Genomic DNA, 23,868 nt, shown 5'->3' with positions numbered 1-23,868 from the left:
TGGGTCACCAGCATCCCGGACTTGACCGAACCTCCATGGATCCCGTCGCCAGTGCGATGCTGACGCTACAGCCTTCTTGGCCCTGAGCCACTTCGATAATCCAATCTCAGCGCCGCTTCTCTCTCGATTACAACTCGGGTCACGCACATCGAGGGGTCGTGTCATTCGTACCGATACGTGCACATCGTCCTCTTCCTTTCTCTCTGCGCCGTATGCCTCTTACATATTAGAAGTGGTCCGTGTAATGTCAAAAAGCGGTGTCGTTACTTTTCGGAGTTCACGGTGAAGTTTTTCAATCATTACAGACACTGCGGTTCCAGGGTCAACAAGGGCTTGAACAGGCACACCTTCGACGCAGATGGCGACAACATTGTAAGGGTACAAACGTGGTCTTGAAGAGTTCGAAAGCTGTGCAGTTCTTGCCCCCGCAACTGTGGCTTCTAGTTTTCCTTAGGAACAGGCTGAGGACGATGTCGCAGCATTGGTGAAAAGGAACTGCGACGTGGTGAAAGCGACCGGCGTACATTGAAGCTTTGGTAAGTCGAAGAGAACGAGTCAGTAGGAGCACCACATCGAAGATTCTGAGGCGTCGATGCAAAGCTATAGTTATTTGATCGGTAGTATTCACGAGAAAGAAATCCATTCCGGGCGGCAAAACCACGCTACGTGGCCTGAGATGAGGCATGAGTAGCATATGGAGCGGTTCTCAGGGTTACGCAACGGGTTTTGAAAACGAGGCGCTGGTGGTGAGATAGGACGTACAGTCTGGTGCGCAGGTGGAGGCGACGCAGGAAAAGGTGCCTGTTAGCACGATGGAGTTCGCTATGGTGCAGGTCGTGGTGTGACTGCGTCTTCGCCATTCGTGCGCGGAGGCCGAGGCCTTACGAAGGACCCCGCGTTGTTTAGCGGATTCGTCACCGGTAGTGCAGGGGCTGCGGGTGGAACCTCAGAATCTTGCTCATGAACAACGCGCTGTATTGAGGACGGCTGCGTAGATGGGATAGTACCAATGGTACAAGGCACAAGGGACAGCTGCACCCAACCGCCTCGCGCAGGAACTGCTTAATTTCGTTGAGCAACACGAAGTAGTCTCCCGCAACGTGAGCAGGTGTTCAAGCCGAAATGGCTTCTTCGGGCAAGCAGGAACCGCCAGTGGAGTTGCGTTGCTTCCGGAGCTCGTAGTAGCCCGAACACAGTTTTAGGAGGTTGGCTACCGCTTGCGGGTTCTTAGCGACAAGCATCTGAAATGCATCGTAATTGCCACCTTTCATAATGTGTGTGATCTTGCTAGCCTCTGTCATTGATGTGTTGACACGCTTGCAATGGCCGACCACATCTTCAATCTAGCTTGTGTAGGTCACGCCACATTGTTGAGCTCGGCCGCTCAAGCGCTGTTCGGCACGCAATTTGCTAACGGTTGGACGACCGAATAGTTCCCCGAATATCGCTCTGAAGGACAACCAGGCAGCAAGGTCTGTCTCTTGGTTGCGGAACCACAGATTGGCTATGTCAATAAACTAAAATCTGATATTGGTGAGCTGACGCGTGCCGTCCCATTTCTTGTGCTTGCTTAGCCGGTCGTATGATTCAAATCAATCCTCCCCGTCCTGCTCATCGGCTCCACTGAAGAAAACAGGGCCGCGTTGCCTAACGGTGCTGTAACAGACCCCAGTCGAAGGCTGGAAAGAAACCGGCTGCTCTTCGTCCCTGGTCATCACGAAAAGATGAGGCAGGGTACGGCTGTGCAGATCCAGACTTGTAGGGAACCAGGAAATTGAACCGTGTATAATGGGGGCGTTTGGAACTGACTGCTTTTATACAACAGCCACTGTCGTAGTCAGTGAACCGACAAAGGCAGGAAACAGCGCAAGAAGCTCGAACTTCTCAACCTTCATCTTCTTCTTACGTGAGTGGGGCACTCTGCTCGCCGAAGTATCGATGGGTCATTTCAAAATGTTGCTTGATATTGAAATTATATGCAGTTTTTGAAGTGTGTATTAGATGCAACAGCAGAATTTAATTTTTGTACATATTCTGTGCACATGGTAAGCTCTAACACATTGCGTACTCGCGATTGTTTTGTGGATGTTTCTAAACATTTGCACGGATATTTCTCCACGTTGTCATGTACCTCTATCAAAAGCGCATGTCAGATGGATATTACACAAAACAGAGTACAAAGTGGTTTTTCATTTACCTGACATCACACCACACGTATTCTGCGAAATTGGAAATATGCTAAAATCGCACCGATAGCCAAACTCGGCGACCGGTCTCTTGTCTCTTCCTACAGGCCTATTTCCTTATTATGTACCTGTGCGAAGGTACTCGATCACATTGTGATCACACATATTTCCACTTTTGCTGAGGAAAACTGCATTATTGATATCCGACAGCATGGTTTCCGTCGCAAGCATTCCACGGTAACGCAGTTATTAGAGATTGTCCATGACCTCGCAGCAGCATTAGATAGGGGCAGTCAAAGAGACATCATATTTCTAGATTTCGAGAAAGCTTTTGATAGAGTGTGCCACCAAAAAGTGCTTTCGAAACGTAAACCTACTCTGAAAAATTATACATTGCTCGCATGGCTAGCGGCATGCTTATCATTCAGGCATCAAACAGTAAATATTAATGGAATCAGTTCGGACCCTGCCCCTGTAGAGCCCGGTGTTCCTCAGGGCTCCGTCCTGGGAGGTATCATACAAACAGACCCCAAAAACATTCCCAACTCGCTATCGGTCCTTTACACTAACATTAGAAGCCTCCTGCCTAAACGCGATGCTCTATCTAGCCTAATCAACGCCACAGAAAGCAATGTGGTCGTACTAACAGAGACATGGTTGAACGAGAACATAACGGATAGCGAAGTATAGACCGTATTCCGCAACTGTACAGACTGTACGACTGTACAACTGTACAAGTACAGACCGCATTCCGCATGGGTAAACGAGGCGGTGGCGTATTAATAGCAACGCACCACAGCCTGAAATTTCATGTTATGCCGATTGACTCTCCCATCGAAATATTATTCATCTGTTCCAAAGCCTAATTTCCGCCGACAGTAATCTGCACTTGCTACCGTGCTCCAGACAGTGATGCTTCGTTTATACCTTCCTTCCACAACGCCCTTCATATGATAACTTCGGAACTTCCACACGCTTGTCTCTTTGTCCTAGGTGACTTCAACTTTCCCGAAATTAATTGGCAGAACCCATCTGACACGACTAATTCTTGTGCGCGCGATTTCTTGAATACTTGTCACACTTTTGGTCTGACCCAACTGGTCACCAGCCCAACAAGGCAGAATGCTCAATCATCGAACATATTAGACCTAATACTAACATCACATGCAGAAAACTTGATAGCGCTCTTGAATCTGCTGGGAATCAGTGACCACTCAGTAATACACGCCGTTTTTCAATCACTTACCGCACCCCAAAAAAATAAATAAAACTATCACACTTTATGAGAAAGGGGACTATGAAAGCATCAACGGTGAACTTGGTGCGTCCCAAACCTGGTTTCTAACCGATTTCCATGATCGCACTCCTGAAACTAATTCGCTACTGTTCAAAAACAAAATGTACGCTCTAATTGAAAAATTCACCTACCATCACCGTAACTGAGCGCCATGAATCATCTTGGTTCAATTCCGTGCTAAAATGCATGAATAACAAAACGAAAAGACTTTTCCGAACCGCCAAAAGAACCAATAACCCCACCACGTGGCAAAATTAATACGAAGCAGAAAAATCCTATAACCTACAAGTATATAAAACTAGACACTCATTTTTTTCTTCTACTCTACCCGACATGATTCGTACAAACCTACGTCAATTCAGGAAATGCATCAATCCTAACCCCATCAGAAACATAACACTGTGTGACGATGATAATAATTCAATTGAAGATCATGACGTTGCGTCAGTTTTGAATTTATCATTCAACTCAGTTTTCACCCACGAACCGGATAATGAGTTACCCGATTTCCCTTCCTTTACCATTCCAGCTTCGCCGGGCTTCAGCTTCGAACCTGATGGCATTGTCAAAATAATCGACTTTTTGACATTAACCGTCTCAACTGGTGTCGGCAAAATTAATAATAAAGTGTTAAAAAATAGAAAACATGCAACTAGCACCATATTGTCTCATATATTTCAGCAATCCCTTTCATCAGCCATTATACCCCATGACTGGAAAATAGCCAAAGTCATCCCAGTCCCCAAAAAAGGGCCTTCATCTTCTCGCCATAATTATCGACCAATATCTATCACATGTATCACTTCTAAACTAATGGAACATATAATTTTCTCTCAAATTATAAAATTTCTAGTATTCGTCAACTTCTTCCACCCTAACGAACATGGCTTTTTAAAAGGTTTGTCTTGCGAAACACAGTTAGCCCTCTTTATTAACGACCTTAGCTCTAGCATTGACCTTAACATTCCTATTGACGCCCTCTTCCTCGATTTTGAAAAAGCTTTTGACAAAGTTCCTCACAAACGACTATTCCTAAAACTTTCTCGTCTCAATCTTAACGAACATGTTTTTAAATGGATATGCAGCTTTCTCACTAATCGGCAGCAGTTTGTCTTTGCTAATAAATGTTCATCTTCTTATTACTCTGTTATATCTGGGGTACCTCAGGGCACCGTCTTGGGCCCCCTTCTTTTTCTCCTATATAATAATGATTTGCCTGCTAATATATGTTCTAACATCCGCATATTCGCTGATGACTGCGTTATCTACCGGCCTATTACTAACACCGATGACATTTTGTTTCTCCAGTCTGACATTCATCACGTACTAACCTGGTGTAATTCATGGCTAATGTCCTTAAATGTGAAAAAAACATCTCTGCTATCATTCCACCGACGTCACTCACAACTATCTTCAAAATACCTAATCGGGAATGCAGAAATCGCTTCAGTATCAACTTACAAGTATTTAGGCATCCATTTAACATCTGATCTAAATTGGTCTTTTCATATTTCACAGGTTACTAACGAGGCAAATCGCGTCCTTGGTTACTTTCGACGAACTCTGCGACTAGCACCCCCATCAGTGAAATCCATTGCTTACTTAACACTTATCCGTCCCAAATTAGAATATGCATGCGCGATCTGGGACCCTTATCAAAATAAAATTTCCATTACTCTTGAATCTGTACAAAATCGCTCAGCTCATTTCATCTTCTGCGCCTATTCCTATCATATAAGTGTAACAGAACTAAAACGTAATGCTCATCTCAGAACTTTAGCGAACCGCCGTAAAATTTCCAGATTGTGTCTGTTTCATAAATTCTTTTATCATCCATCTCTTAACTCCATTATCAGCTCCGGCCATCGCATTTCAAATCGCACGAACCACGGGAAGGCCGTCTACCCGCCCCCTGCTCGCACTTCTGCTCATCTGTCATCATTTTTCGTTCATACAGCAAGGAACTGGAATGGCCTGCCCAACGCCATCGTTGATCAGATCGACTCATCGTCATTCAGATCATCCATAGAAGAAATGTACTGCTCAAACTCCACCCCCTCATGTAATACCCCTTCAATGGGGCCTTTGAGGTACTAATTAATTAAAAAAAGGAAAAAATTACTGTTCTTGGTATTTATAAATGATTTTGCAGCCAATATATCAGTTAAATTACGTCTGTTTGCAGATGATCGTATACTTTACCATGAGATTTTGTGCCACGACGATCAGGAATTATTAAATCTGTCTCTACGTAAAATTCAAGCCTGGTACTCAACTTGGCAAATGTGCATTAATTATAGAAAAAGTAGCTATGACTGTGACACGTAAAGCTAAACCTTTGAAGTTCCACTACACCATAAATAACAACACCTTGTCTCAGGTTGCAAAATACAAAAACTTAGGAGTCATAATTACAACAGATTTGAAATGGAATGACCACATAACGTACACTGTAAATAAGGCAATGAAACAACTTGGATATTTAAAAAGGACCCTTAGTAAATCACCTACAGAAATTAGACTACTCGCGTACAAAATTTTCATTATATCAATTCTGGAATATGCAGCAATTGTTTGCGACCTATACACAAAGTGGAATATTACCAAACTTGAAAATGTCCAACGCAAATGCGTCAGGTTCATATGTAATTGTTATAATTAGAAAAAATCCCCATCAGCCCTTTTGCAAACAGCCAATTTAGAGACCCTAGAGGTAAGACGACACCACAACAAACGAAAAATGTTCTACTTAATTTACCATAACCAACTTGGAATAAACAAAAATGCATATTTTCAATCAATTACCCAGAGACAAACCTGTTCTTTCCATTCAAAGAAGGTGAGCGATTTCTTGTGCAGAACAAATATGTTCAAAGTCTCATTTTGCCCGAGCACAATTCGCACATCGAATAACCTACCTGCCAATGTGGTTGAGTGTTCGACGGTGTCTTCTTCTTTAAGTGCATTCCACAATAGCCAACGATACTTCACATTGCCGTGGCATATTGTTTGTACTCCGCTTTGTATAGATTATGTGGGTTCTTCTCATGCCATACTTGCTCGACCAAATATACATTGTATTCCTATATACTGTATTATGTACCCACTCCTGCCTAAAGCATGAGATCCAGGCTGGCAGTATGTATAAATAAAATAAATGAGCATCCCCTACCCTGATAAGAAGACGGCTGACTAAGCAATGTTTTGCATGCGTTTGCTACAAAAATACTGAAGAACAAAATAATGCATCAGGGAAGCTTTCGGGATGATGGAAAAAACAAGAAACCGTAGGGAATTTGCTAGAGCACTCTCAATTATTGTGGTATGCGTTTTTGCGTAAATATCATTTTCATGCTTTCATATTTGTGATATCTTCCTTTTAAAAGTGTTCACGAGATTGTATTGGAACATTTAAAGGTGAGGTTAAATTTTGTTAGATGCTGTGAGAACAATACATTGTAACTCACCAGATATTGCAGGGAAAGCCACAGAGGTTTCTAAAAAAAGCTTCTCCAAAAAAATGTACGTTTTTCTCTTGTTTTCTCTGGCTTAGACAATCCATAGTATACGACAAATAGTTTCTTCAATTATTATTTCGCCCCTTAGGAATTCCAGAATATTGACTCGCAGTGTAAATTTTAGCAAATTGACGAAATAAACTTCATATCTTCAGTTCCACATTATAAAGGCCATGACAAGTCTGAAGTATTTATTCCTTTGAAAGGACACCAGTAAAAAGTAATATTTTTTTCAAGTTCCGCTGCAACAACTTTATTAATGGAATACAACTGCCAATTTAAGTCGTTATCTTACCGTTATTTTCAGCGAGGAGCAATAATAAAATCTAATACTCCAGTTTCGTACATATGTAAATGTAGAAACCGTTCGAACTGCGGTGGCTAAAAAGCTACTGAGGTTTGACACTGTAGAACATGCCACCTCAACACCAAAAGAAGTATGATTAAAACTGCAGCTATTTTTGAACTAAGACGCTTCAGCTAAGCTGCCCATCTCTCCCTTACCCTAACCATATTTCTCCTAATGGGAGAGCTTCGCATTTGGAATGTCTGCATAACGATGGAATTGGAAGTCACTGACTGGTATCGCGTTGGCGAGAATGTGTTCGTGTGAACAAAGAGTAGGAGCGGTACAAAAATAAACAGTCTTGACTGTTATTGCAAAATGACCGCACAGGACATTCCCAATTCTCCAAATGTCCTCAATTTGTTCTCCAAGTGTCTAACAACTTTTTGAAGTCCTCTCACCATGTTTCCCTTGGAAAGCTAACAGCAGAATTCTCATATTTTTGACCTATGTCTCGCTGACATGTAAGGCTGCTGTGCCTTGAAAACCTCTGCATGTGCCGGCACCAAGAACGGTAGCCATGCCTACTGCAAATTCCGGGTCGCTGAAAGTACAGGTCGGACATTCGTCGCCTTAGGTAGGACAGACACGGAGTGTCCTTTTCTGCCCTGTAGACCAATTGGCACGACGTTGTATGGTTATTTCCCTCTACATCAAGAAGTGGATGCTAAGGCTAGTAATGTCGCCGACCCTATAGGCAAGCAAGGAACCGTAAAGATGTGCCAGGAAACTGGGCTGGAGCCCCTGCTAGAATCCAAGAACGTGGCTTCAAGTCTCCGGCCACTAAAAGCGCCGTGCACGTGTTTGCCGTACTGAAGCGCTTATCCCTGCTGTTTACATAATTTCAAGACACGTCTTGTCACCTGTGATGCTCACACAAAAGAAGACCGCGCACAAGCTTTTCCGGCCCTCTTCTTTTGCGAAGTTCCAATTTTATTCGCGACTCAGATCACGCTCTGGAATACGGATGACACTTCTGAATGACTTTGTTGGACTTTGTTGATAATGATTCAAATGTTGAACTTCGATTCAGAATTGTGCGTTCTTTTTCTGTGTCATTATCACTCCTCATCCAGCCTTTACATCCCCGTCCCGTCGCCTTGTGTGCAGCGTAGCAGCCGTGCTAGGTGAGGCCGATCTCTCGGCTTTCATTCCAATAAACTCTGCTTGTGTCTCATTTACGCCTTCTGGATTTACTCCTTCAAGGTAGTGGGAATCTTGAATTGCAGAGAATGCACATCAATCTCAATTCTCCTCACTTGGGAATGCTAGGATATAGTATATAATCGATGTTTCTCGTTATGCTTCTGCAGCACTGCTACTGCCTCTAATTTCGTCGCAAATAATCCTATTTCTTTTTTCTTGTTTCCTGTGTGAAATTGTACAAGTCTCTCGACGTATGGTCTCTTTTACAGAAACACGAGCGATACAATACACGCTCGAGTATTGGAACTCGAACGAGACGTGCTTCATTATGAAGTCGCGAGGTATGAGCCATTCAATTTTCTTTCTTTCCTAAGTATGCGTGTTTTTTTCTACAACTTCTGTCAAATATTCGCACTTTCGAAGGAAGTGCCTGTATCTCTAACTCGGGCACCATTGACAATTATTTATTTATTTACTTACTTATTCAGAAGTATACCGTCGTTAGAAATAGGACGAAGTCATTGCGAATGAAATAGAGTGCTGGTACGAGCAAAGATAAACAATATGTATTTTTCACTGCGCAAACATCAAAAAACATTACAGGCCTGCGCGGCACACCCAGCACAGGGAAAGCCTCAGTTGCAGGTGCTCCAGTATTTTCCGCAGCATGCACAAGAGGGTCCTAGCGCCGAAGTTTCTTTGCCTCGTTTTCACTAGAAATACATTAACTCACCGCCCTGCGTTGACGGCGAGTTACGACTTGTGCTGCTCTCTGCACAGCGGTCTGTTTAGCCCGACTTGCTTGGTTGGAGGCGCGCGCGTAGTATTGCGCTTCACTGCTTCATCAGTGGTACCTTCCGAGAAGGCGCCATAAAGTGTACTGAAGAGTAAATGCAAGTATGGAGACCACGCGGCTCACATGTCACAACCCTTTTACCATGGCATGATACCATGTTTCCAATGATGATGTATTGACATCGCTTTGATACGGGGCCGCGTAAGTCACCTAGCCTGCTTGAGTTAACCAGGTCCAGCTAGAAGCAACATGTAGCAAAAACGCAACTGTAATGCAATGTTTCACGTATCGGCGATACGTGGCGTGCATGTCCCATCGCATGAAAAATGGCACAATTCGAACCTGATGATGTTGATTATGAGAATTTATTGGAATCCTCTTTGAAACGGGCAGGTTGCAAAGGGTAACTTTGCCTGCTTGATTTAATGAGGTTTGTCATACACGTTTTTCATGTATGCATGCGCAGGCCTGTAAATTTTCTTCCGCAAGACAATCCAACCATTATTTGGACAATCCCCTATAATGGGCAGGAGCCTCGCGATAGCTGGGACGGACACCACTGGCGGCGGCAGACATCGCCAACGTCAATGCCTAAGCTGCAATCACAGCTTAGGCTGTGAAGCCGCAGTTTCTCTCAAAAGCCGAAGCATTGATTGAGGTTGGAAATTATCAGACAGTTTTACAAAGTAAGGATAGGAGTTTAATCAACCGTATCAACTCGACATCCCGCTACTAACTAAATTAAAACCATAGCGCCACGCGAGGACATGCAAAAATAAACAAATCCCGCTTGACGAGTGCGGACACCCGCTGACACTGCCATAGAGCTTAGTGGCCGAATTGACTGTAGCACACCAAGCTGACGGGATTAACATCTTCCGGTTTCGGTTTTGGGCACGCGCGTTTTTGAAGACGGGCAGCAGCATCAAGCAAATTATTTTTCGTGCTGACTCTCGTTTCAAAGCGAACTAAGTGTCGGGAACACAGCGCGCACGTAGCTATCAGCCCTCAGTGCACCTAGACTTTGGACTCACGGCAAATCGCTTTTAAGATAGGGCCCACGCGGTCGTCGTTGGTTCTATAAAGCGCGCTTCCTCTCCGCTTCCTCTTTTGCTCGCGCGAGATAAGCAACCAATGTAGGCTCACGCTCGTAATCTTTTAATCACACCTACAGCTAGAACACGGCGCTCTGCAACGGTGTTATGGTACTTGCACATTATGTAGAATATTATGGCAACGCCAACGCCGGCGCTGTTGACCATGGTGGAAGTGCGCCTTCAGTGTTCACATAATTCCTATCGCAATGAAACAACGCGGCAACCGTCTGTAACAGATATACATGAGCGCTATGTGATAGCAAGATAGAACAGGCGCGATATTATATTAGAAGGTGTACAGTATAGATACTTTTCTTGGAACGGCTTCCTCTAGAGGAACGTAATCGCGCCTTCGGTGGAGCGCCGAGCGTTGCCTCAGCAAAAGCGCGCGAATATGAAATAACTACTCCGTCTACCCTCCTTCTGGGCAATCAGCTGTCGCAAAAGCAACTTGGTGTTCGCTAAAGGACTGTCCGTGTTTCAGTCATGCTGCAGAACGTGGGACAGTAGAGGGAAGACTTAGGCAGCTATGAAAAACGGTGACTTGCATATGGAGCAGTGGAATGAACATGTGTGAACAAGTTCACGGATCGCTGCTACATAATGACTGAACTTGCCTGCGTTGTCGGCCCATCACGACGCACAGCTTACTTCGAGACAAAAAAATATCGCTCCTACCCCAGCGTTTGTCTTTAAATTCCAAAGAGAGGACTTCTCACTCCGTAAAATCGCAAGAGTGAGTGCCGCTTCTTACACAGTTGCAAAGGGAGTAGCACCGCTTCATGGAAAAGCAAATTTCTCGGCCGTGCGTTATATACACAAATCCACCCCAACTAACACATAAACGCGCGCCCACTATATCCCCCACGTATCAAGAATAATTTAATGGAGTCACTTTTCACTCAATTCGCGGAAGCATGGATGGCCGCGGCTAAGCCTATTACACATGAATGTTTGAAACTGAACTATTTGCGGCAGTCCACAGAATAAGTGAGTGACTAGCGATAATAGGTCGTTGCTACAATTTATTATAAAGTACAGATCATCTACATTCCAAGCCTTGTGTGCAGCAAGAACAAATCTATCGCAGATGAGCACACCCACGAATCGTTAGGCAGAAAATTAACCATTACATATGGATAACACCGAGGAACTTTTCTGATTGAAAAACATGACAAGCCGCTGACTCAAACGAATTGTCAAATAAAGAACGAAGATCAAAACATACTGGTCCTGATTTAATTTATAAGCGGAAAGTTTTGACAGCTTGGAATACACTCCTGGTACCGCGTTTATTACAGGCACTGTATACATTGCTAGCGCTGTTCGGAGAAGGCTTAATGTGAACTGAAAGTGGTAACATGTCCTCTTAAACTGTTACCAAACCTTCGCGTCGCCCAGCGTATTGCCGTCTACAATATCCGCTGAAACAGAGGTTTGCTGAGCAGCACAAGGCGTCATGCACGTCAATCGTACACGAGAAGGCAGCAGCTGCAGCTAAGACAATCAACAGATGCGCTACAAGGGGATAAAACACGGCGGTGCCTTGGCGACTGCCGGGAAAAGGGTCAATACGTGCCGTAGCTCACTTCGATGACAATCAGTGTCAAAGCGACTGAGGAGTCGCTTCTCTAAAGAACCATAAAGTGGTTGTTTGCGTTTGGCACGTTTTAGATAAAAATCTTAAGCACAACGTAAGTATACCGTACAAAATTTGCTATTTAGACACGCCAATAACAACAAAATAATGCGGCCTGAACAGGTTACAGTTGGCTTTATCACAAGTACAGTCTACGATTCTTTAACAGTACCACGCGAGTATGGACTCATAGAAAAAAATATTCAACAAGAGCGGAAACTCCCATAGGGCTTATCTGCCGAATTGACTGTAGCGCAGCAAGCTAACGGGATTAACGTCTTCCGGTTTCGGTTTGGGCGTGCGCGTTTTGGACGCCAGTTAGCACGCGTTGCACCGGCTGGGCTAATCGGCGCGGCATTCTTTTTTTGCTTCTGCTGCTCAACTGCGTGTGTTTTAGTACGGAATACTTTTATTTACAAGCGTCCATCGAATCAGCGCCACGTGTAATTTCACAAAGCAGATGCAAGACGCCTTGTAAATGAGGAAATGTTTATTTTGCTCAATATAAACGCTCTTTTCGGACTTTTTGTGCGTTCATCCAACGTTATGGCACCAGCTAAGCAGCAGTAGTTCTCGTACAAAGCTCCACCGGACACAATCAGCTGAAAAAATTTCAAGCATGTGTCATTTTGGTGTTTATAACTTTCAGCAATACTTCGTGTAGAGGCGAAGCGGGCGAAAGTCTTGAATAGTGAGAATTACAAACCAAAGCAATTCGCTTCTACGTGCACATGCAGTAGAAAATACCCGACTCATCCCAAAAAATACCACAAAATATGAAAACATCTCATTTGCAAGCATGTCCCATTACCAGTCTTTAGTTCCTCCATTCTAAGAGCACAAATAGACGCGCTTCTAAAACAACTTGAGCCTACGCGATGGTTAGCTACATAGACAGAAGTGTCCAATAGAGAGGCTCGCACCCATACCATGCTAGAAGCTGTCAGAATTTCTTCTGCTCGCAATCAAGGCAACTACGTGGATGCAAATCTTGTTTTGAGTCGTTCGGAAGACACACTTTTCAAGTTCTTGGTTTTTGTGCTGCCCATTGTTAACATTTGCGCGTTGTGCCTGCCCAAGCAAAACACCCTCGTGTTAGTAATCCTAGCAGTCGCTCGTCACATTTTCGTAAATGTGACTGCCGGAGAAGATTTAGGTTGGTGGGGAGCACAAGAAGAGTCACAAGCTTGTCCCATGCTGATATTCAGCACACGCCAAGCTTACGTTCTCACCATGACCAAGCTGCTTCGCGCTAACGGCGTCACAGCGGCAGGTGCTGCGAGCGTGCTTCAAAAGTATCCCAAACAGTAAGTAGCAAAAGTACGATAATTTTGAAAGTGAGAGAATGCGTCAACAACGTGTCTCAGCAACGTTCGGTACACGCGAAACAGCATCACACGGCTGAGCTGCTTTTCGCTAAATGCGTCACAATGCCGGGTACTGCGAGCGTGCCGCAAAAGTATCCCAAACAGTAAGCCACGAAATTTCAATAATTAGGCAAGTAAGAGAATACGTCATCAGCGTGTCCCTGCAACGTTCAGTACAGGCGAATCAGCATCGCTCGGCCGAGCTGCTTTTCGCTAACTGCGACACAATGCGAGGCGCAGTGAGCGCGCCGGAGAAGTCTCCCAAACAGTAAGTAGCAAAACTGCGATAATTTTGCACGTCAGAGAATGAGTCACGAACGTGTCCGAGCAAGGTTTGGTACACTGGAAACAGCGTCATATGGGCGAGCAGGTTTTTGCTACCTGCGTCACAATGCGAGGCGCAGTGCACCCGTACAAAAAATTCTTGAGAAGGCATTGAATTATAATTGATCAATGTTGAGTTTTTTATTGAGGAATTGTGGAAATTTTGTTGGAGAATTGTTGGGCTGACTGCTGAGTGGTCTTGAATTATGGCCACTGAAATTTAATTGAAACACCATTGGGTGTCTCAGTATTGAATAATTGTTAAGTTACCATTGAAATTCCATTGGGCTTAGACGGCTCGTTGTGTTCATTTTGCTGAATGGTTTTTGAGTTACCATTGATGCTGCATTGAACTGACCTTGTGATAGTTCTGTTGACCTGTTGTTGAGTTAATGTCGTCACAGCACTGAAAAGTACATTGTGGCCCAGTTGAGATGGCATTGAGATTTCAGAAGTCGCCATGGAAATATGATTGACGTTTTGTTGGGCTAGTGCATTTTTTATTCATATATTGAAATTGCTTTGCTATTCACACTTGCATACCGCGGTGCCTGCTCATATCTTTCACAAACACAAACAAAAGCAACGGAGAGACTGATCAATTTGAAGCACCTTTATTAACACTAAAAATGCATGCCCATGAAACATTATTACAGTATATAAGGCACCACTACATTGTACCTGGAGACATAGGCTAGTACCTGCAGCACTCTTAACAGTGTGAATACATCTGAAAAAACCTATACATATGAATTCAATCAAAATGATCATTGTGGTCTTCACTTGCGACTTAAGTTTATGACTAGAAGGCAAGGCGACTCAAAAGGCAGGGCTTAAGCATACCCTTGCAACAACCAACTTTGAACACATGAACACTTCAAGCTGCTTGCATGTGAATACAGAAAAGACATCTGAATATGTTACATTAAAATGTTTCGCACACTAACCCATCACAGGAACAGTTACGGCTCACTGTGAGACGGCAAAATAACAGACTTAAAACAAATGACTTCACAAAAATATATACAAGTTTTAGGGCACGTCTTTCACCGCGATTAAAATTTATTAACGTACCAAAGTAGACTTGTCTGAGCTTTTTGTCTTCGTTATGTATATACTTTCAGGTTGCCCAATTACTTTATAAAATAACATCACTAAACTTAGCTATTAATTGATGAGACACGATTTAGAAAGTTGTCGGGCATGGTGAACATCTGAATCATGATTCTGACAAGCCAGGTTTGCAAGAACAGTACACCATTTGTATATGGTAAATTGAAGTACAGAAGAGTTTGTTAGTGGTATTTCCTCAACTCAGTGAGCTCATTTTCAGTTAATTTTTCTGGACTTGCGCAATGCTAATTAAAGCACTTTTTGGGGCCTTTTTCACTATACCCGGCAACTAAGTGGTACTTCAGTCAATAAAGAGATAAGGCAAGGCTAAAACCTTGAACGATAACAGAAAAAATATTTAGCACAGAAATTTGGTAGTAACACACGGCTAACACAATTCCAAAGAGCCAAATAGATGGCCACCTGCACTTGCAGTATCAAGTACCCCAGAAATAGTCATAAAGGATTAGAAAATGTTCCAATGACTGGACAGCCAGATTGGTGAGACAGTGAAAAACGCAAATAAATGCGTATACGAAAAACCAATGACCTCAATTGCGAAGGTAAAATGTTATTAAAATGCTACCAGAATTTTATCGCTTAATATTCATAAAAGTTGTAAAAAAATTGGGACAAAGCAGTAAAAAAGACGAAGGGAGATACAGCACCCATGTTGAAAAAAAAATTACAAGTGATATACATGCATAATTAAGCTCAAGACAACTTTTCCTCCAATATACAAAAAAAGAAAACATGCAATGACGGCATAAAAAAGGTCCCTTCGCCTGGATAATGCAGCACAGTACAAAGCAGCGTCATGAGAACCAAAAAGTAGAGCTTAGTATGGTTAAAAACTACAAATGCTTGCATACCCACAAACAGCCATGTGACATATCATGCCTTGAATGGATGAAATTCATAAATCTTACACATAAAGGAAGTTACCATCACCCTTATTGGCTTCCTCAGGGGACTCCTTGAAGTTGAACTAGAAAAATGTACATCTTAGTTAAAAACCAAGAGAAGATTAGACCCTATAGCGTTCTTCCTGAAATAAACAGCGAAAATAACTTCATGTATCAATTCTATGGACACTTCGCCAATTCGGTGTACATTAATATTTGAGAACCACCCAAGCAGAGACGAGAAGGATGAATTAAGGTAGGAACACACATGAACGCTGACTCAACTAGAAGTTTATTCCTGAAGACAAATATTTTAAACACATTGGCCAACTTAACAAAGAAAAAGCCATGGATGTGGAGCAGAAACAGGCCGACACAATAAAAAAGGACCGAAATACATGTCGTGCAGAACAAACATGTGCATCAAAAACAAACAAAAAACATGAAAACTGAAAGGTTTGTCCCGTAAGTGATATTAACGAGAAATACTGCAGCAACTCTTTCCCAATAAGGGTCACAGAAATCCTGCTTATGAATTTTTCTTCGTGATCAATAAATAATTCTTCCATAAGTCCTCGTGTTCTGGTTTTTGTGATGAAACAAGCGTTCTTTCTGCTCTATACCTCAACACCAGAGGAGTTCCAGAAGCAATATTTATTTATCGCTAACAAAACAAATGCATAAACAAGTTATCTGTTGCACTTAGTGGGAAAGACTTGCAGTTCTCAAGAGTATTTCTCGTTGGGTAGTATCCCTCATCGGACAAATATTTCGCTTTTTCGAAAGGTTTGTCCGATAGTTCTCGTACTTCACGCACGTTTATTCTACATGACATGGCTCTTTCATATTTTTTACTTGCCGCTCGCGGCTGTTTCTGCCATGCATGCACGGCTCTTTACCTTTGTCAAGTTGACCAGCGTGTTTAATACCTCTGTCTTCAAAAATAAACTTGCGCTCGTGTGTGCTCCTACCTCTTTCGTCGTCCGTCGTCCGCCTCTGTTCACGCTGCTGTTTCCAGTACGCACGTATCACTTGGTTAGGCTCGTAAACATTCTCGCAAGCAAAAGGAAGTACCTCCTCTCAAAAGGTAGCCCATCCTTCACTACTAAAAGCCAGAGCTAATCGAAAGTCAGCCTTCACAGCGTCCATGCGGCAGCTAGTACACCACAGAGCAGCACGAAAAATAGTTAAAGATCCCACTTGATGGAGAGGGGCCACACACATGCGAGCTTGCTAGTGAATCAGCCACATATCCACGGGTGTCTCTTGCACGACGCCAAGCTGCTCTTGAAGTAGAACAATTTAGCATCTGGGCATGTGCTGCATGCGTAACCTGCAAGAAGGGAATGCGGACAGAAAATAAGATTGCGCGGATTCAGAATCTGCCACACACTGTTCATAACTACGCACAAAATAGAAGTACACACTATACTGGCAAGTAAGAATGTGCGACTCTTTTCGAGTGCTGTCTAGAAAAGGAATAAATGGGTTGCTACGGTAAATGTTAGCTGAGACACGCACAGCGATGTTTCACAGCGGTGAGAAATATTCCCGGCTCTCTCGCAGAACCAAAGACCACGCGACAGTGCATAGCCGATACCAAGCAGATATCGAATCATTGGGTAGAAGTCCAGCAGCAGGAATAACCTAAAGATACGTCGAGAGCGATGCGAGCCTGAGCGTGCCTGTACCAGTGAGAACATGTACCGCTTCTTTAAAGCTAGCCGCTCCGGCGAGGCTCCGATCATCCCGCGCGATTTGTGTGCAGAACGTGGCGTACACCCCCTTGCGCGTTTTGCGCGGTAGCGTCCGCGCAGTCAGCTAGCTTCATGCACGCGTTATTCTTCACCGCGCAAACGGTGCTCGAGGCGACAACGCGTCGAGTGGCGTTCCTTTCGCTTCTGGAAGCAATGCACATTCGGATCTGTCCAACTCAAAGAGGCAGCAGAGAACGGTGGCATGTTTCGGTTATCGCCTATTAAAATTGTACAGTACGCCTTCAACGGCAACCCGCCGCGCTAGATAGAGATGCTTACTGCGGTAGTTTCGGCGATGATAGGCGATAAGGTGAGCCCGTCGGCGGCTGTGTTTTTGCCGACGTCGTCACCACACATCTGTTCATTTGCGCTGTGTATCCGTGCACAGTCACCGCACGGAAGCTGTGACTAATCGAATCGGTTGGCCGTTCTCGGCAAATCCCAAAGAGGCGAAATGTATTTCGCGGTGCGCCCCATCATTAGCCGCAACCTAAATCGAGGCGCGCTTAACCACTACGGCACAAAAGGTGATCACACTAACCGTATGGTATACGAAAACTACGAAAAAAAAATTCTGATCTTCCACGTGCCAAACCAACCATCGGATTATGATGCACGTCGTAGTTGGGGACTCCGTATTAATTTCGACTTCCTGGAAATTTTCACGTGCATACAATGCACAATGCACGAGCGTTTTTGCATTCCGTTTCTTTGAGATTGCGGCCGCTGCAGGGATCGTATCCACGACCTCGAGCCCCAAATTGCCACGGCGGCCGCCATAGTTACGAAATGCGTAAGCGTGATGTGCAACACCGCCTTCCGGTACGAGTGTGGTACAAGCGTAGCACAGCTGCACACCTGCTGAGACTTATTTGTCGCGGTTCTCCTAAGCTCGTAGTGCCTGCCTAAACGCCTTGAAAGGCAGCGCGCCTCTCACGTATCGGAACGCGATAACAAGCGTTTAGACGGCCCACGTGAGCCCCTATGAAAGATGGCGTGGCCACTGGACAAAATTATCACTGCTCAGCGAAGCTGACCTTTATATTCCAATTGTGTTCCCTCATACAAATTAAGGAAATGTCATTAGAGAGGCACAAACGAAGCACTGCAATTTTACCCACGTGGGGCGCTGCTGCCTCTTAGCCTACTATTGTTTCAAACGAAGTGACGGCGGCAGCGAGCGTTACTATCGCGCGCTTTCGCTCTGGGGCATACGGTTTGCTTGAAGAAAGTGAACGGTGTGCGTAACATCTCACGCTTGTCAATGTCAAAATAGAAAGAAAAGGCTACGTGCCCAAGAAAACGAGATTACTTACCTATCTGCAGAAGTTCGGCAGCGACTGTTTCGGTGTGCCTTCTCTCCAAAAGGCATCATGACCTCTGCCGCGCAGCTCATCGAAACAGCCAGGCTCGCACATCAGTCGAAGACTATTAGCTGGGTCAGCCAACGACTTCAACAGATAAACGTGTCACTTATCGTTGTTAAAGCATTTCACTAAAGTGTGCGTCATGATGTCCGAAAAGAAAAAAATACTTTCATCAAAAAGCACGAGGCACGAGGCACAACGGCAACCAACTAACTGAGTCCGAAAGCCGTTCACAGCTTCACTATCGTATGGAGTTATAAAAAGCTTTCAAACACAATATAACCGCACAGAAAAACCACTAATTAATTAGTAATAATTTGTTATCCACTAACTTTCATAAAGTTTTAAGAACAACATAATTTCTAGCGTGAGCAACAAACACTACAACCAAAATATGCGACTACGAAACTAGCGGTAACGATGGGTACTGTACAAAAGCGTACTCAAAACGAAGCAACAACGCTTGCAACCGCGTGCGCGCGCACACACACACGCACACACACACACACACACCCGAACGCTACCTTGACGTTTGTAACGCCACCTAGAAATACAAAGTACTACTAATTTTGTTATTTTTACAAAAGTAACGCTGCTAGAATACTTTACGGCACATTTGCAGATGACGAGGTGACAAGTAAGGTATGATAAGAGTCCGTTACCTGTATTTCTTTCATTTCCCTTTGGTGTTCTTCTACTTAACTGAACAGATGAACCTGTCGTGCAGGCTTGGGAGACGAGAGGACGACTTCGGCGAAGCTCAAATAAATCGTATGCTTCTTGCAAGGCTAGAGTCGGGAGCAGCCGCGGATACAGCTATTAGCTGCGATACTGTTGCGGCTGTTTCTGAATCAGAAGCTCTTTGAAGTCAATGGTTATAGCGGCTGCGCGCTGCGATCTCAAAGCGTGTTCGTTGTTTGATCTAGTACCATGGCCGTTGGATAAAAAAAGCGATATTTACTTTCCGGATAGAGGGTGCATCGCAGAAAATTCGAAGATCTCTCACGTGTATGTTTGCAGCGTGTGCGCCGCTTGCATCCTACGGTTCCCACAGCGCATCGGATGCTCGAAGGTAGCGTCGTCGCGGGTCGGCGCCTGTCTTATTCGCGGCCGCGCTGCCGCCGTGTCTACTTTTGGGGAACTCCACATGCACGTAGTCACCGTGTTTGCGAGTGAACTTCGCATTTTTCTGCGTTACGAAACGTGCTCATTTTGTTTCGTACCAATTGCTATGTCATCTAGTGTATGTTAAAACTACGATGGCATTTGTACACCGGCGAAGAATAAATCGTTATGAACTTGGGCGGTCATGAAGCTAGTCTAACGCTGCAGTTTTTACAGAGCGAAAACGGCTACGAAAGTGGGGCGGTCCCGGAGATAGGCGCTTGAATGCGCCAGCTGTAGCGACAGCACGAGGAAGTGACACGCTGCGCACGCGCCAAGCATTTCAAAACTTACTGGCTTTCGAACGAGAGGAGCATCGACGGCCAACGTTCAATGCCATCCCATCGGTCACACATTATTTTCTTTTTCTGAAAACGAGGCGAAAGAAGGGGGGGGGGGAACCTACCCGCCGCAAAGTGACAGGAATGAGGTTGGAACGCTTCCCATTAAATTTTTGGATGTCTTCATATGCGAGTCCTAGTTATTGTATACTGGACTCAAGTGCTACACAACAAAAAAACAACTACAAAAATCAACACAAATTACCCATTAAATTGTTTATTGAGAACACTCAACGGCTAGAATCCCAAACAGTAAGTAACGAAATTGCAATAATTTTGCAAATAAAAGAATGCGTCCACAACGGGTACCAGCAACGTTCAAGTGTTGAGCGAACTCAATTGCTTCTGAAAATTTATTGAAGTCCGTTGTTTCAACAGTTCCCCAACAATATATCAATGGTTAATCAACAGTCATTTTTGTACGGCTGAACGTGCCGCAAAAGTCACAAAGTACGATAATTTTGAAAGTAAGAGAATGCGTCAACAACGTGTCCCAGCAACGTTCGGTACACGAGAACCAGCATCACACGGCCGAGCTGGTTCTCGCTAACTGCGTCATTATGCCAGGTGCTGCGAGCGTGCCGCAAAATTACGCCAAACAGTAAGCAACGTAATTGCAATAATTTTGCAAGTAACAGAAAGCGTCAACGAGGTGTCCCTGCAACATTCAGTACACTCAAAACATCGTCACACCCCCGAGCTGCTTTTCGCTAACTGCGTCACAATACCAGGTGCGGCGAGCGTGCTTAAAAGGTATCCCAAGCAGTAAGTAGCAAATGTGCGGTATTTTTTATAATTTTGCAAATAAGAGAATGTGTCAACAACATGTCCCTGCAGCGTTCATTGCACGCGAAATAGCTTCACAGGGCCGAGCTGATTTTTGCTAACTGCGTCACAATGCCAGGTGCTGCAAGCGTGCCGCAAAAGTATCCCAAACAGTAAGTAACAAAATTGCAATAATTTTGCAAGTAACAGAAAGAGTCAACGAGGTGTCCCTGCAATGTTCAGTACACTCAAAACATCGTCAAAACCCCAAGCTGCTTTTCGCTAACTGCGTCACAATACCAAGTGCGGCGAGCGTGCTTAAAAAGAATCCCAAGCAGTAAGTAGCAAATGTGCGGTATTTTTTAATAATTTTGCACATAAGAGAATTTGTCAACAACGTGTCCCTGCAGCGTTCATTGCACGCGAAACAGCGTCACAGGGCCGAGCTGATTTTTGCTAACTGCGTCACAATGCCAGGTGCTGCAAGCGTGCCGCAAAAGTATCCCAAAAAGTAAGGAAATTGCAATAATTTTGCAAGTAACAGAAAGAGTCAACGAGGTGTCCCTGCAACGTTCAGTACACTCAAAACATCGCCACAACCCCGAACTGCTTTTGGCTAACTGCGTCATTATGCCAGGTGCTGCGAGCGTGCCGCAAAAGTATCCCAAACAGTAAGTAACGAAATTGCAATTATTTCGCAAGTAAAAGAATGCGTCAACAACGGGTCCCAGCAACGTTCAGTACACGGAAAACAGCGTCACACGGCAGAGCTGCTTTTCGCTATCTGCGTGACAATGCTAGGTGCTGCGAGCGTGCTTCAAAAGTATCCCAAACAGTAAGTAGCAAAACTGCGATAATTGTGCACGTCAGATAATGAGTCACCAACGTGTCCGAGCAAGGTTCAGTACACGCGAAACTGCGTCACACGGCCGAGCTGCTTTTCACTAACTGCATCACAATGCCAGGCGTGTTGATCGTGCCTCAAAAGTGTCCCCAAAAATTACGAAATTATTACAAGAAATGATCGGGGCCCTAGAATGCACCAAGGCTTGCCCCAGTGTGTCTGTCGACAACGTGTCTGTCGTCCTTCAGTCCTCGTTCCCAGTAGTGGGCAAATAACACTGATCGTGAATTGTCGGGAGAATCATCCTTTGAGTTTACCTAAACGCTATCCGATCAGGCTCAGTGCACGGGAGTTAGACTGTATGCATAGCCCAGGTTGATTCAGCCCGACAAGTCAGGACCTAGTACGTAGAAGAAGGCCGGTTGGGCCAGCCAGCGGTCAGGCTTCCGTGGAATTATTGAGACATCGGGATTTTTGCTCCAGCCACCGAAATGACGTCAGGACGATGCAAAGCAAGCACTGTACAACCTCATTGTAATCATAACACCCAAGAAATAGAGCTGTTGCACATGGGTGGCTAATCGGAAGCTAAGTTCAAACGCGTTCAGGTCTGACCTCAACTCTGCGTTCCGTCTTTTTCAAAACTCTTCAGAAACGAGTTTATGTAAACGGGGTCACGTATAGCTCGGTTATCACGATACCTGTTTCGACCAGCTCCCGTTCAGCTGACCTAAATATTGCCACATTTCTGCTGGCCGTAAACACGAAACATTCACGAATAGTTTGCGTCAATGCCTAAACGTCATGAACTTCCAGTAAATATAAGCGTAGCAGTGCGAAGCAGATTTATATATTTGGCAATTATTCCGGTCTCCCATCGACAGTGTGTTTTCAAGTGATGCGAAACGCAAACATATTAAAAGTTAATATTTAATAATTAATGCCCCAAAAGCACCATTTGTTTATGAGGCACGCTGTATCAAGGGATTTACGATTAATTTTGACCACCTGGGCTTCTTTAGCGTGGACCCAATTCACGGCACTGGGGCTTTTTTTTTCATTTCGCCCATATTGATGTGCGGCTTCCCGCGGACTGAATTTGATCCGACGAACTGGTGCTTAGCAATGCAACCTCAGAGCCACTATGGCACAGGAGCTGGTAATTCTTATTCATCAGTTTCTAAGCATTAACAGGTGGTCTCGACTTTAGATTTTATAAATATGTGAGACTTCATTCAGTAATATTTCATACCTAACTGTACCTTTATTATATGCCATAAACTTTTATTCTGCTTTTAATTTCAAGGCAACCGGTGCTCTTCGTGTGCTTTCAAATAAGTATTTGATATGGAGGACGCTGGTAACAATGGGGGGAAGAAATCGGGGGCTTTATGTGCCAAAACCTAATCAATAATAAAGATTAAAGGATGATTTCTTCTTGCAGGTGACGAATGCGAGCAGCACACCTGGAACTCCAAGATTAAGAGTCCGCGCCCTTCTTGTGACAACGCGTACAGTGATATGTGTGGCCCACGCACGCTGCCGGTTTTCAAGCAAAGCTGTTATAGAAGAGTAGATATTTGTATCGGGCTACCGAGCAATTGTTGATTGCAAGGGAGGCACAAAAATAAATTGCAGTAATCACAACATGAATTAGTCAGAGAGCACTTATTACATGAAGAGGGAGAAGCAAGAATTATCCCCCAAGATCATCGACAACAGCTTCATCGCTTTTTTTCATATTCGTGAGCGCTTACCATTTGATCGACAAAACACCAAATCAGATCGTTTTGTGTTTGAAGCATAGAGTTCATTCTTGAAGCGCTCCTTCCCTGAGAAAACTATATCTCTGCATCTTGCGGGGAAAAGGAACAGCGGGATACATATGTTCTGGTA

The 23,868-nt window shown here is 44.2% G+C and overlaps 1 long non-coding RNA gene across 1 annotated transcript in view; it reads left to right on the top strand.

Moving 5' to 3' along the window:
- Positions 1-23,621, top strand: part of LOC142559632 (uncharacterized) — a 119,599-nt gene extending 95,978 nt beyond the window's left edge. The window contains exons 4-5 of the long non-coding RNA XR_012823181.1: positions 8,763-8,834; positions 23,417-23,621. This is a non-coding gene — a long non-coding RNA (uncharacterized LOC142559632). The remainder of the gene's footprint in view (positions 1-8,762; positions 8,835-23,416) is intronic.
- Positions 23,622-23,868: the final 247 nt, after the last annotated feature.

The sequence above is a fragment of the Dermacentor variabilis genome, chromosome 10, assembly GCF_050947875.1.
Source record: "Dermacentor variabilis isolate Ectoservices chromosome 10, ASM5094787v1, whole genome shotgun sequence".
NCBI classification, from domain to species: domain Eukaryota; kingdom Metazoa; phylum Arthropoda; class Arachnida; order Ixodida; family Ixodidae; genus Dermacentor; species Dermacentor variabilis.
Note: the sequence above shows the minus strand (reverse complement) of the source record. Positions and strands in the feature narration are given on the sequence as shown.